This window comes from Caretta caretta, chromosome 9 (genome assembly GCF_965140235.1).
Source record: "Caretta caretta isolate rCarCar2 chromosome 9, rCarCar1.hap1, whole genome shotgun sequence".
NCBI lineage: Eukaryota > Metazoa > Chordata > Testudines > Cheloniidae > Caretta > Caretta caretta.
Window position 1 is genome coordinate 39,703,008 of NC_134214.1, and position 11,481 is coordinate 39,714,488.

At 45.2% G+C, this 11,481-nt stretch overlaps 1 protein-coding gene across 1 annotated transcript in view; it reads right to left on the minus strand.

Annotated features, from left to right (window-relative positions):
• Positions 1 to 5,125, minus strand: part of PXYLP1 (2-phosphoxylose phosphatase 1) — a 103,230-nt gene extending 98,105 nt beyond the window's left edge. Inside the window, exon 1 of the mRNA XM_048864417.2 lies at positions 4,947 to 5,125. The gene's annotated coding sequence lies outside the window, so the exon portion shown is untranslated. The remainder of the gene's footprint in view (positions 1 to 4,946) is intronic.
• Positions 5,126 to 11,481: the final 6,356 nt, after the last annotated feature.

Below are 11,481 nucleotides of genomic sequence, written 5' to 3' on the forward strand. Positions count from 1 at the left end.
TAGGAGGATCGTGGTATTGCCACCCTTACTTCTGTGCTGCCTTCAGAGTTGGACGGCCAGAGAGCGGTGGCTGCTGGCCAGGTGCCCAGCTCTGAAAGCAGCGCCCCACCAGTAGCAGCACAGAAGTAAGGGTGGTAATACTATGCCACGCCACCCTTACTTCTGTGCTGCTGCCTTCAAAGCTGAGTGGCCGGAGAGCAGCAGCTGCTGACTAAAGGCCCCATTCTGCAGGCAGCAGCACATAAGTAAGGATGGCAATACTATACCAGGCCATCCTTACTTCTGCAGTGCTGCTGGCGGCGGCTCTGCCTTCAAAGCTGGGCTCCCGGCCAGAAGTCGCCACTCTCCACCTGCCCAGCTCTGAAGCCAGAATCGTCACCAGCAGCAGTGCAGAAATAAGGGTAGCAGTATCAAGAGGACCTCCTGAGGTCCCTTCCAACCTGGATATTCTGTAACCCACTCCCTACAATAACCTTGTGACACCCCCGCACCCACAACTCCTTTTTGGGTCAGGACTGCTACAACTACAACACCACGAAATTTCAGATTTAAATAGCCGAAGTCATGAAATTTACTTTTTAAAAAATCCTCTGATCGTGAAATTGACCAAAATGGACCGTGCATTTGGTAGGGCCCGATGTAAAACAGCTACGTTCTATAAAGGACCCAGTATATGCACAACACAAGAAATTTCAAGGGAGATTCAATAAAAATCAAAAAGTCTTTTCTAAACAAAAAAAAAAATTAGGATGAAGTTTCTGTACACTGAAAAAAAGTGGACTTTCCTTAAATACATTAAAGGCAGCGAACTTCACAAAGATTGAATTTTTTTTAAAAATTGACACCTGACATACTACACCACTTAAAAACATATCATAGCTAATGGTATGTTGTGATGTTATCTGATTAAATTATGACCATATAGATCATTGTTGCAGCCACTGTTATATATTTGCAGCAAATATTGTACATAGGTTGTAGAGTAAGGCGTCTATGAAAAGGTTATGACTTGCTGGTTCTGATTATGCTATCTGTATACATGTATCATTTTGTATGTGAAGTTATAAGTATTGGCTCTACACTTGGATTTCAATTGTTTGTAACACCCACAAGGTAACACCCAGCACATCTTGGAGGGACTGTTCAAATTAAGTGGCTCATCAAGAAATACTTGGTTGATAATGGATTATGGGAGACACCCATCTACACCGAGTGGACTGTCATGCAAATGTGCTGTCTGGAATGTAGGTAATGGCTTCCTGCAATGACTAAGGGAAATGGGGCATGAACATGTGACTTGCCCATGTGACTCCGAACTCCATCTTGTTGTAATTTTCCACAGTAAGAACAATGGGATGCCCTCCATGTGGCAAAAGCTATAAAAGGTCCTGGGAACATCTCCATTGTGTTTTCAATCCTGCTTCTTACCTCTGGAGGAACTTTGCTACAGACTGAAGCTCTGAACAATGGACTGAATGCCCCATCCAAGCCGTGAATGTACTCCAGAGACTTGACCTAAGCCAGCAGTTTATTCCATCACTGCTACAAGTCTGAGCCAAGAACTTTGCCATTACTGTATGTAATTGATTCCTTTAACCAATTTTAACTCTCACCTTTCTTTCTTTTTATAAATAAACCTTTAGATTTTAGTTAATAAGAACTAGCTGTAGCGTGAATTTGGGTAAGATCTGAAACATTCGTTAAACTGGGAGGTAATGTGTCCGATCCTTTGGGATTGGTAGAACCTTTTCTTTTATATGATGAAATAAGATTTACAGAAATTTTCATAATATTTGACGTGGGTACCTGGATGGAGGCCTGAGGCTGGATCACTTTAAGGGAACTGGTTGTTTGGACTTCTGAGTAACCAGTAAGGTAATAAAGAAGCAGTTTTATGCTGGTTTGGTAAATGCAGGTATTGGAATATCCACCAGCTTTATGGGGACTGTCTGCCCCATTCTTTGCAGTTCACCCTAATTGAGTGACCACAGTTGGCTCCCCATTAGGACCCCAGTCACATACGTATACACTGAAAATGGTGCAACGCTTCAAAATACACACTACCTATGCCAACAGGAAGCGTTCTCCCATTTGTGCAGGTAATTCACCTCCCCATAACAAACCTCTGGCTATAACTAACAAATGGCTTGGATCCCAAAGGGCTCATTATACCCAGGGTGTACTGTACCTACACGCATAAAATTAAGATTTCCAGGATTGAGGCCTAAGTGTCCAGCTAGCCATTGGCTGGCTAATTTCTTAGAGGCATCATGGCACAAGTGGGTCTTGAGAAAGAATTTAAAAGGAGAGTGGAGCCACCTTATAAATCAGTTCAGGGAGGACTATTCCATGCGCTAAGGATGGTATGGAAGAAAGCACAGACACTTGTGAGGGAAGCAGACAAATCAAGTGTCAAGGTGGAGAGGGGGCAATTCTGTCTAGCCTTTGCCATTTTGAGGGATAATTCTATTTTTTACTATTAATATTACTTATTATTTATTTAGCCATTTTAAAAAAGTTACTTGCCTGGGATGCTGCCACCAATAGACCATTCAGACTGGCAAGTGACAAGCTAGGGGTAAAATTTTCAGTCACCTAGGTGACTTAGGCTCCTAATTCCGATTTAGATGCTTAGAAGCTTAACTTCTAATCAGCAAATTTTAGGGCACAATTTTCAAAAATACCTAAGGAATTGTCTATAAAGAAGTTTTACTAGTTATACCTCCCTGCACATTTATTCTGCAAAAAGAACAGGAGTACTTGTGGCACCTTAGAGACTAACATTTATTTGAGCATAAGCTTTCGTGGGCTACAGCCCACTTCATCGGATGCATGCAGTGGAAAATACAGTAGGACGATTTTATATACACAGAGAACATGAAACAATGGGTGTTACCATACATACTATAACGAGAGTGATCAGTTAAGGAGACAGGTTTCAGAGTAACAGCCGTGTTAGTCTGTATTCGCAAAAAGAAAAGGAGTACTTGTGGCACCTTAGAGACTGACCAATTTATTTGAGCATAAGCTTTCGTGAGCTACAGCTAAGGTGCCACAAGTACTCCTTTTCTTTCAGTTAAGGTGAGCTATTACCAGCAGGAGAGGAAAAAAAAAACCTTTTGTAGTGATAATCAAGGTGGGCCATTTCCAGCAGTTGACAAGAATGTGTGAGGAACAGGGGGGGGGGGGGTAAGGGGGGTGAATAAACATGGGGAAATAGTTTATAACTGATCAGTCTCATTATAGTGTGTACGGTAACACTCATTGTTTCATGTTCTCTGTGTATATAAAATCATGCTACTGTATTTTCCACTGCATGCATCTGATGAAGTGGGCTGTAGCCCACGAAAGCTTATGCTCAAATAAATTTGCTAGTCTCTAAGGTGCCACAAGTACTCCTATTCTTTTTGCGGATACAGACTAACACAGCTGCTACTCTGAAACATTTATTCTGGTAAGAGTAACTTTTTTCGGTTTACTTTTTACCCCACCACAAGCAACAGACTGAACTGAAAAAAAGCCATTCTCATCCCAAAGTTAGTGTCCACAAAGGGAGGTCATACCAGGATAACCATCTAGGTGCAAAGTCACGCTTTAGATTATACTGACAAACTTTCCCATGCAGACAAAGCCAATGGGTAAAATGACTTTGGGTATGTCTACACAGTCCACAGAAGCAAACCTCCCAGCCTGGGCTGAGAGACTCCAGCTAGTAGGGCTTGTAGCTTAATGGCATTCTAAAAATAGCTGCACAGACAGCTCTGAATTTGCTGCTCTGGTCCCAGCTCCACATCCAGCCACAACTTCAAAGCGCTGTCTACACTGCCTACCACAAGCCCAAGACTGTCCACTGGGACAGGGACGACTGCTGCCGGTGGCTGTGCAGACATAGCCTTAGGAATTTAGGGGGCTAAATCTCATTGGCTAATCCACAATTTTAAAAAAAACATGCGCTCTCACCTTTTGTTAGCTAACACATGGTAACAAAAGGAAATCCTAGCAAGGAGATGGCAGTTTGTAGTTTTTAGATGTGTTGGCAGGTTGAGATAAACTCTGCATCAGCTGGCATGAGTGAAAGCTACAAACTGCCTTGTCTTCCTTATGTCAAGGTAAGAACACACATTTTCCCGAGTGAAGACAAGGCCACTAAACCTCAATGGGCTGTCACAGCTTAATCTTCAATGCCAAAAGGGAGGAGTTTGTTGGGGGGGGGGGTCGTTTGCGTTACAGCAGGATAGGTTTGAGGCTGTAAACACCTTGTTCGGTAGCTCTGTAATTTCTGAAAATCTCACCCCATCTCTTTGCGCTGGGGATGTCGCTGGAGAGCCGCTGCACTGTTGTTATTAATTAATGGAGAGCAGCACCTACGGGACCCTTTGCGAACCAGACCCCGCCGCGCTAGCAGCTCCCAGTCCAGGCTGCTGGAGACTCATCCGAGCCGGAGCGCGGCTATCGACTGCCCCTAACGGGACTGGGCTACGCGGGCGCCCCACGCTGGCGCCGGGCGAGCTGCCCAGCACTGGGGGAAGTGACACTACCCCTAGAGGGAGCGCCGGGCGCAGCCCGAGCCCACCCCGGAGGAGGAGGAGGAAGAGCAGGGGCCGCCCAGCCCCACACTCCAGCCCAGCTGCTCTGGCCGGGACCCCGGGAGCGGAGGAGCCCAGCGGGTCACACACCGCGGTGGCTCCCGCCAGGCAAAGCAGAGGGCAAGGGGAGCTCGGCGGCGGCGGCGGCCGGAGCGGGTGCGGGGAAGGGTCCGCGCGGAGCTGGGTGCCCAGCAGCGGCGGTGCCCGGGAGGGGGGCGCGGAGCCGCGGGTGCCCGCTGGGGAAGAGGCTGCCCGGAGCAGGACGCGCGGTGGCTGCGCTGCCCGGGGAGCCCGGCGCGGGGGAAGGGGGCTCCCGGGGGCGGCGCTGCCCGGCGCGGGGAAAGGGGTGGCGGCTCCTACCTCCTCCGCGGCTGCCGTCTGCTCCGCTCAGCTCCTCCGCCCGGGGCTGGAGCCGGAACCCGCCGCCTCCTGCTGCTGCCGCCAAGCGACAGCCCCAACTCGGACTCCACAGAGCGGATCAAGTTCTGCCGAGCGCCGCCTCCTGCCCCGCTCCCACACGCGGAGCTCCCTGGGGCCCAGCACGACAGCCGCCAGCGCCACCTGCCGCCGCAACCGGGAGGCTGCAGCTTGGGCTCCCTCCTCCCCCGAACGGGAAGCGGCGCGGTGACCCCTCCGGCTCAGCCGCGCTGCCCACAACCGGGGTTCCGCGCTGAGCCACGCCGCTGTCCTCCGTGTGACCCCAGACGCTCAATAGGTGCGGGGCAGAAGGGAGCCCGGGTTTAGGGCTGGGCTCTCCTCCCAGCGCGGGCACTGCCTCCCCGAGTGAGTGACCCCAGACAAATCAACCCCTTCCCGTGCCTCAGTTTCCCATCTGCACAGAGGAGGGGATATGGTTTGTATTCTAGTGTCACCCAGAGGCCCCGCTCAGGATTGAGCCCTGGGCGTTGGGACAGGCCACAGGATGAGCTCACTCCTGCTTGAGACTTCACCAGTGTCACGATGCATAACATATAGAATCTGAAACTTCTCTGTTTTTCCTTGAATTGGTGAAGATCAAAAGCTAGAGCTAGGTTTAATAGTACCTTGAATACATACCTACCGATCAATGTATTGTTCTTACTACCTCCTATTGCTCCCAAGATTTAGGTGTATGGTGATTAATTCCCTGTATAAGAAAACAAACTATAGTTGAGCACCATGTGCAAAAATACTGATAAACTCCGTCATTACAGGTTTCAGAGTGGTAGCCATGTTAGTCTGTATCAGCAAAAACAAAAAGGAGTCCTTATGGCACCTTACAGACTAACAAATTTATTTTGGCATAAGCTTTCATGGGCTAAAACCCACTTCATCAGATACATAGAGTGAAAAATACAGGAAGCAGTATATATATACACAGCACATGAAAAGATGGGAGTTACCTTTCCAAGTGGGGTGGGGTCAGTGCTAAGGAGGCCAATTCAGTTAAGGTGGAAGTGGCCTATTCTGTTGAAATGGCCGACATCCACCTTGATTGCATTGGCCTCGTTAGCACTACAAAAGTAATTTTCCCTCTCTTGATATTCACCCCTTCTTGTCAACTGTTGAGAATAGGCCACTTCCACCTTAATCAAATTGGCCTCCTTAGCACTGACCCCCCCATATATATACACTGTTTACTGTATTTTTCACTCCATTCATCTGATGATGTGGGTTTTAGCCCACAAAAGCTTACGCCCAAATAAATTTGTTAGTCTTTACGGTGCCAAAAGGAGTCCTCCTTGTTTTTGTCATCACAGTTGCCTTCCTGAGATCTACTGTTGAGATCTGGCATGTCTTTTCAGGATTGCCCCTTTAAGAAAGACAGATTTCAGTTACAGACAGAGGCACACTGTTGAAATTTCCAATAAAAGATAAAATTGAGTTGGACTCCTTATTTCGCAAAAAGAAAAGGAGTACTTGTGGCACCTTAGAGACTAACCAATTTATTTGAGCATGAGCTTTCGTGAGCTACAGCTCACTTCATCGGATGCATACCGTGGAAACTGCAGCAGACTTTATATACACACAGAGAATATGAAACAATACCTCCTCCCACCCCACTGTCCTGCTGGTAATAGCTTATCTAAAGTGATCATCAAGTTGGGCCATTTCCAGCACAAATCCAGGTTTTCTCGCCCTCCACCCCCCCCACACAAATTCACTCTCCTGCTGGTGATAGCCCATCCAAAGTGACAACTCTCCACACAATGTGCATGACAATCAAGTTGGGCCATTTCCTGCACAAATCCAGGTTCTCTCACCCCCACACCCCCCTCCCAAAAACCACACACACAAACTCACTATCCCGCTGGCAATAGCTCATCCAAAGTGACCACTCTCCCCACAATGCGCATGAGTAATGGGTCTACGGGGTAGATAGTTGTTCCAGGCTGCTACCCAGCAACAGCTGTAACCTGCTTATGCTTCAATGCCCATGACCCACTGTGAACACGGACTGTGGGAAGTCCTGCCTGAAGGGGTTTGACAGGCAGCAGGCTCATAGCTCCTGATTGGCTCCCCACTCAATATAAACACAAGGGGCAGTTCAGATAAGTGTGGATTTTCTGTTGCTGCTATGGCCATATGTGCTCTTAGCTTGATTTGGACTTTGCCTTCAGACCCTGAAACCTGTTTAACAACTTTTCTGTTACTCCCAGCCTGAGGTTTGATGCTGCTCCAACCCTTGGATCTGGCTGTCCGTATTATGATCCTGACAGACAGTAACTAGCCACCCTGGTAACATTTCTCTCATGTTTCATTGAAAGCAAACAGAAGTCAAATAAAAACATACCTTCTCTTGCTAGAAGGTATATAACATAACATTTTATTTCTTAAAATTCAGAATAACACACACAAATCCCAAAACATGAAGCAGCCTGTTTTCTTTGAGGCAGAACTTGCTGTTCCATAATTAAGTTTAAGCTGAGTTTTACACTTAAAAGAGAGATTCAAACCACTTTTATCTGAAACTGGGCACATCTAGGGCACATGCCAATCTATTTCTACGTGAAATACCAATTACCAATTGAGCAGAAGAATATAACATACCAGTTCCAGGGCTATTTCTTAAATCTAACCGAACCTGAGGATCTATTTCTCCTTTTTAAAATCATAGTTTTAACTACCTAATCATTCTTTCAGTTATACTGTCTGATTGTGGATACCCTGGACTTGTATTTCTCTAACATGTTCCTCAATGCTTCGCTAAATCTTTAATCTCTCATCTAGACACAGGTCACTAACCATTTCTGATAGTATCCCATGCCTAGCAAACACTGCTTTAAGCTTGTTAATTACAGGCTGGGATGCCTCATCACTCATTCTCAGTATGTATAAGCATTTAAATGAACAGCCAATAATCAGTTAAATAGAATATCCTTTGAAATCACAATTCTGTGCCTGCCTTTTGCCACAGCATACTTGGAAACTAATGTGATCTAACAATTTCCTTCTTTTTTCTGGACTATTTCACCAGTTGACTTAATCCCTAATGGTAATCTACAAAATCTGTATTGTTACCATAGGGTATTAAACAAGCAAAGGATGCTCCTCCAGCTGTACATGCAAATATCCTTCTTTCTCTTGTAAAAATTGCCCTTTGTGTATTCTCTAGTATGAGTGCTGAACAGTGCTAATTGTTAAGTTTTAGCTTTCTGGAGTATAAATAATAGGCCTGCTAGCAAACTACTAACCTGCTCAGTTGAAACATCAGATCTCTTAATTCCAGCATCTTCAAAAACAACAATGTTTTTTTCCCAAGAGAAGCAAAAAGTATCTTTTTTACACTCATGAAAATGAGGTAACATTTCTGGCAATACAAACGTGCTCATCACCACAAAACTCAAACACATCAACATATTCTAATTACAGCCTTTTGGGTAGCAAATATTCTCTAGAGACTGCAAGCTTCACTCTGTGCTGTAAGTGTAGCACTTCCCTTGTTTAACATCAGCGTAGACATTACTCCAACTACACAGCAGGGCAACTTACCTTTAATATAATGGTGGGACTCACCAGGTGGTGCTACAGCAGTCTTACAAGTGCTTCTACTTAGTGTGCAAGTGAGGTACAGTTTTGAAGAAATGTATTGTTTTATGATGCAGTTTCTTTATGGAAGGTTTCTCTGTGTTGTAATAGCTTTAAATTGCTGGGGTACACTTGCTGTGAACATTATTCAAAAGTAAAGGGTGTGTATGATGGAAAAATGGTAAGGCCAAATTTGAGTGGTGTGGGGCTGGCCATCCCTCTGTCAGCATGACGTGGGGGCCAGTGGGGTCAGCTTTTAGGGGTTTTGTGACCTGGTACATGGGGTTGCAATATCATGCACATTTGACCTGGCCACCTCCATTAGAATTCTAAATCCATACAGGGACACCTCTTCTCTTGAATTTCAACTGGGATGTAGCATTGCCAGAGTGGGTCAGATTCTGCTCTGGCAGCAAAATGGAAAAAAAATACTTACCTACTCAGGACAAGCAATTTTGTTTAGTTAAATAATGGATTCCCTTATAATACAAGGCTGTTGGCAACCCTACTCTCTGGGAACTAGGCATTGGATTTGGGGCTTGGATTTCCAGAAGAGGGATTTGCCTGTGTGCTATTTGTGACTCTCTGTTTTGGGAGTGGTGAACAGAATACCAAATTAAACTAAGAAAATACCCACACTCCATGTGACTGATTTTTTTTTTATTCCAGTAGGAAAAACAGCTTGCATGGTCCTGACATCTGCTACTGCTTTGCAGAGGTTAAACAGTACTCTCTGTAGCCAAATCCCATTCAGCATGGACATGTTTACATCAGGCCTAGTACAGTATTTATATATATATAAATATATATAATCAACTGATATAACTTTGCTCAGTGCCACCGGAAGAGGAGTTTGAATGGCACTCTGTGATGTAATTTTTTGAAGTGCTTTGTACTAAGAAGCTATGTTTACCATTTGTTGTCTGGAATGGTGATTGTTGCTTTTCTCAGGAATTGCAATTGAGATCTAATACAGTTCTGCTGTTAATATCTTATAACTAAAGATAACTTTGGATAATTTTGTACACTCAATTTAACAGCATAAGCAAATGACTCTCTTGCCTAGCTTTTGTTGCCTTGTTCTAAAATCTGCTGTCACAATGGGTGAATAGGCTGATAATTAGTTATGGCTAATTCATATTCATAGTCCTAATACTGTATCTGAATGCTGTTTAGACCACCATCCTCCATTTTGAATAGCACCTATTGCTCCTTCCTCATGCCCCTGGCCCCTCAGTTTCTAGCCTTAAATCACCAATGACCTTGTAAGGTAGTAGGCAGGCTCTTAAGGGGGATAACTGGCTGGCCTGCCTCACGTTCAGACTCCTCAAAGGGTGGCCAGCAAAGTAAGGCTATTCCCCAACCCACCAGTGAATATATCTCCATTTTACAGTAACTGCTAATATTTATGCTAGTTGTCAAATTTGTCCATTTACCCATCCTTGCTCTCATAGTCAACATTTTTCCGGCAGTGTTAATTGTTAACTTGGAGCAGGGCTAGGATTAGCCCCACTGAATGACCCAGATCTCAAAGGATTTTTTTTTCCCTTGTACAAGTGAAATGTTCTTTGCTATGCCTTGCATTTTGGGTTGAGTGATTCAGATTAAGTATCATTGTCCCAGAGCCAGAGACACAAAACAAGCAAAGACAAAAAATCAGCATAGCCTGATTATATCCCATGTATGTACAAAGCTGCCCTCCTAAATCCCATATTCTCTAGGCAGCTCCTCCTGTCATACTGCTGAGAGAGACTATTTATATAACCTTAATTAGTTATAAGGGTAACAGGGTCCACCTGTTCTGTCTGGCACAGCTGCTTTCTGTTAGCCCAGACAAGCTGGGGAGGGAGAAACTCAGAGCTACCTACTCTTCATGAGTTCCACTCCCATAGTCTCAAATCTGACTAGAATCTGGATTGGAATTTTAAACAGATCCCCTAGGAACAGCAATTGGCTTCCTAGGCAACCGCTGGTGGCCTGAACACATTACTGCAGTATTTACATGGTAATTGAGGGGTTGTTTTAGTAGGACAATTATGGGGGAGGAAGGGTTTTCAGATCATGATGTTTCTGTCATAAATGGTGTGTATTTTTGTGGGGTTTTAGGTAAATTCAGACCCATGCAGGAGCTATGTTGCCTGGGCAGTGGTGTTGTGAAAAGTGCCAGCTACTCCTGCCCCTGATGTGTCCTTCCACAGTGAGTGGGATAGAATAAGGTGGCATAGAGCCAACAGTGCTGGCTTTAAAAATCCATGGATCCTCTTATGCTAGAGGAATCTGTAGATGCTGTGTTAGGGAAGGGGGTTTTTTGTTGGTTTTTTTTTTTTTTACTGTTTAGTAGTTGGATAAGATGAGAATCTGCCCAAGAAACTCCTGAATTTTAAATATATTTTGTTTTACATTTTTCTAATGCATTTAGTGTTCATGAGAAATGCTAGCTTGAAATAGTGAATATGGAAGTCCCCTGCTTAACAGAAGAGATACAGTTTGGGCAGTGGCATTGCCATCTTCCTTACTGCCCCTTCAGTTACTATGCCTCAATCCTGTCCAGGAGGGACCACCTCTGGGTGTAAGTGCTACCCGGGGTTCTTTCAACCCAAATCTCTTGCTAACTTTTACTCTGTGCGAGGTGGTGTCAGGAAATAAATCAGGGGAGACACGGCCGTCTGACCGATAGATGGCTGGCACAAACAGGACAATACAAGAGTGCTTAACACTTCACTTCGTCTCAAGCACTTAGACACACGTCCGCAACTGGTTAGTAAAACACCCCCAACCCTTGATAATTACCAAAGCTGAATGTGGCTCTCAAGCGGCACAGCGGCAGCCCATCTGCTAGTGGGGAACACAAGATGCATCCAGAGGGAGAGTCCAGTCCTGAAGAGTG